Source organism: Neovison vison, chromosome 4, assembly GCF_020171115.1.
Source record: "Neovison vison isolate M4711 chromosome 4, ASM_NN_V1, whole genome shotgun sequence".
NCBI classification, from domain to species: domain Eukaryota; kingdom Metazoa; phylum Chordata; class Mammalia; order Carnivora; family Mustelidae; genus Neogale; species Neogale vison.
In genome coordinates, this window is record NC_058094.1 from 57,413,616 (window position 1) to 57,417,546 (window position 3,931).

At 36.4% G+C, this 3,931-nt stretch overlaps 1 non-coding gene across 1 annotated transcript; it reads right to left on the reverse strand.

Moving 5' to 3' along the window:
- Positions 1 to 2,933: 2,933 nt before the first annotated feature.
- LOC122905730 lies at positions 2,934 to 3,040 on the reverse strand. Its single transcript, XR_006384420.1, has one exon. It is a non-coding gene; the product is annotated as a U6 spliceosomal RNA (small nuclear RNA).
- Positions 3,041 to 3,931: the final 891 nt, after the last annotated feature.

A 3,931-nucleotide genomic window follows, 5' to 3' on the forward strand; every position in this document is an offset into this window, starting at 1 on the left:
CTGTTTCTGTGTAACGTGAATCATTGGAGTGGAAGATGGGTCAGGAGGAGAAGTTTGGATTTTTTAGATTTCTAGATCCCTGAGCTAGCGTAGAATTGACACTAAGCTTTCTCAAAATCAAAATGAAACAAAACATAGCAAGACTCCCACAAATATTGGTGAATTGAGTGACACTTAATAAAGCTTAAAGGGGGGTTGGTGCCTGGGTGGCTCAGCAGGTTAAGCGTCTGCCTTCAGCTCAGGTTGTGATCCCAGGATCCCAGGATCAAGCCCCAAGTGCAGGGAGTCTGCTTCTCCCTCTTCTCCTCCCCAGCTCATGCTCCCACTCTCTCTCTCTCAAATCAATACAAGTTTTAAGAAAATAATAAAACTTAAAAGGGGAGTAAGTGGAGAGGAAGCGTAGTCGATATGGTAGCAAAGTCACTAAACTGGGCATGAGCTTTGTCTGATTTTAAAATGTCCTTGAGCCATCAGCCACAGGGGAATATCACTGGCCTTTTAATCTACATTGGCTTTATCCTCTTAAAACTCATAATGGTGCTTCTCTTTTCTCTTTCCTCCTCAATCCCATCTCCTCCTTTCCCACCTGAGAACTGCCTCAGGAATTTCAGTTTCTTCCCACTCTTGAAGGGCAGCTTCATGGGCCCTCAAGCTCTAGAATTCACCTCAGACTCCTCATCACAAACTGCAATTTACCAAGGTGCTTATTAAAGAAACTGCTCATCATAGAAATCACCATCCTTAGAGAGAATATTAACATTGGAACAATTTATTGGCATTTCAAATTTATTATTTTTGTCATCACGCAGTAGAAGTGATTTTTTGAAAATACTAAGCATTTGAGGAAATTTTTTGGTCAAATCCACAATTTCAAGATAAAATAAAAAGTGACAGCTTAGCATAGTGGTCGGGAAGCAAATAGATTTTGTTTCCGACCTTCTTTCTACTTGAGTGGCTCTGCCATTTGGGGCAGGTTACTTAACTTCTCTGATATTTTTTTTTATTATTATTCTTTCATCTCAAAATGTGATTAATAGAATGTGTTGGTGCCATCTGGGTTAAGTTAAATAATGTGTGTGTAGAGCACTTCACGTACTCCTTTTGATCTGGTCAGTGTTCTCAGTGTTAACACCATTACAAATAAAGTTTCCTCACTCAAAGATCTTTTTAAAATTTCTAAACTCAAGATAAATTTTTCAATGACCACTGAAAATTTAGCTTGACAGACTTTGAAGAATATACTAAGGATATTTACCACTAATATTTTTTCTTCTGCCTATCATTTGCCAAACTGTCACTAAGATTTCTTGAAAATACACTTCAATGATTTCTGTATTGAAAGCAATTTATTTGACTGGCAGAATGACAGAGGAACTATTAGTTAAATACATTTTAGCAATTTTACGACTTTCCCTGGTAGCATGATATCAAGATTAGATACCGTGATCCTAAATAATCAAGCTGACCTTTGGCAAAATTATAAATTAGAAATAGTTTAATTTAGTACCAACTTTCTTTTCATTAAATCCCTATGCCAGGCTTAGACAAAGTTCCTGTCCTATGCAATTGGGTAGGATAGCCACTCTCACATGTAACTATATGCATTTAAAGTAAAGTTTATTAAAATTAAAAAATTTGGAATTTGAAATTCAGTTACCCAGCTGGACTGGTCACATTTCACATGCTCAAAAGCCATGTGACAAGTGGCTACTGTATTGGAACAAATGCATATGAAACATTTTCCATCATTGCAGGAAATTCTACTGGACAATGCTGCCCAAAACTGAAATAACTTGTATCCTTTTTTGGTCTGGCACCTTCAAAACTGCTTCCTGTTAGGTGTCATCACGATAATGCCTTCTATCTCAGAGATTTTCCAATCCTTTGTCTTATATTATCCACTAGTAGAAAGGGGCCAAGGGGGAAGGAGCCCAGAGTTGATTTTCAGGTAAATGAATGAGTAACTTTTCATCTTCCAGAGCAGTATTTTTCAGAAAGTGGTTCTAGTATGATTACCACCTTAATCAACTGAAATAGTTATTTAAATGGGAGGTTCTTAGGCCCCATATTAAAGCCTCTCAATCTGCCTTTTGCATCAGCTTTCTCAGTCATTGTTCTGGAATGCTGAAGTTTGAGGGCCATTGTTGAGAAGAGCAACCTTGATGGGTCTTCAGTAACCTTAACTGAGAGCCTTAGATGTGGAAATTAATTTGCACAGGAATGGAATGCGATGCCAAGTTTAGGTAGCAGAGGAGATATTTTTGGAAGGATTATTTTTGTTTATCTTTAAATTATACAGTAGAATGCCGTCTACTTACGGCTCCCTGCAGACCTACTTGCTAGTATAATTCAGTTGATAAGCCCACTTCCTACTAAGAGAAATTTTTTTTTAAGTTTACTTTTTTTTTTTTTAAGATTTTCTTTATTTATTTGACAGAGAGAGACACAGCTAGAGAGGGAACACAGCAGAGGGAGTGGGAGAGGGAGAAGCAGGCTTCCTGAGGAGCAGGGAGCCTAATGAGGGGCTTGATCACAGGACTCGGGGATCATTACCTGAGCTGAAGGCAGATGCTTAATGACTGAGCCACCCAGGCACCTCAAAACAGTTTACTTTTGGCATGAGGTATTTTCTTTTCTTTCTTTCTTTTTTTTTTTAAGTTTATTTATTTATTTGACAGAATGAGAGAGAGAGAGAGAGGGAGAGAGCGCACGTGTGTGCAAGCAGGGGGATTGGGGGAGGGAGAAGCAGGCTCCCCTGGGAGCAGAGAGCCCAGGGCTTGATCCCAGGAGCTGAAGGCAGACCCTTAACTGACTGAGCCACCCAGGCACCCCGGTATTTTTATTAATGTTTTAGAATCATGTTTACCTTTTAATGCTTTCATTTCATCTTATTATCATGGTTATTATTTATTTGTGTATTTATGTTATTGAAGAAAAATACTGAATGCATCACGAATTTGCCTGTCATCCTTGTGCAGAGCCCATTCTAGTCTTCTCTATATCATTCCGGTTTTGGTGAATGTGCTGCCGAAGTGAGGACTGTTATTATTTACTGAAGTACAGTTGAGAAAATTTTAAGATTTTAAAGCATACAACTTGATGATTTGATATATGTGTACATTATGAAAGGGGAAATCATGTTAACATTTGTAAATTGGTTTTAAGTCACTTATGACTTGCTTTTATGTTATTTAAGTTTCCCTTGAGAAACAAAGAATTAAAAGAATTTTTAAAGGGAAAATTAATGAAAGAGGGGAAAAAACTGGGAACAACTTATAAAAAATAGACTTTTTAAATAAAATTGAAAAAGGCTTAATCAAGGAGATAAAAAAGTAAAACAGTCAAAACCAGAACCGAAACTAAACAGTGGAAAGTTTTCTGGCCAGTCTCAACAAGGAAAAAAAGAAAGAAAATAGTGAAACAGTTCTAAGATTAATAAAGAGAAAATATAAACATGGATATAGACAATATATAGGTAATTACAAATAAGGCAATCTGGTAGAAAAATCTTAAGTGAAATTTTGTTTTACTAGTTATCTAGACTTACCATAAAGCATATAATAATTGAAGCAGAGCAATTTGCCACTAATAGACTAAAACAATAGAATAGAGAACTTAGAAGAAAGCATTCAAAAATGAGGAAGTTTGGCATAGGACAAAGGTAGCATTTAAGCACCAGGGGAAAAAGGGTAGAAGTAAGTAACTATCCACTTATATCCATATTACATCCTGAACTTGAACCATAATACAACTCCAGATGCCTTAAAATTTTAAATGTGAAAAATCGGACCAGTAAGATAAACTAGAAGCAGTTCAAAGAACTAGTACTTTATCTTCCTTTCACCAAATTTGTCATTTTTAATTTTGTTTCATGTTATTTTATTCTATTTTTTTTTTCCTCCTGAACTGTCTATTCTGGCAAAATGGATGA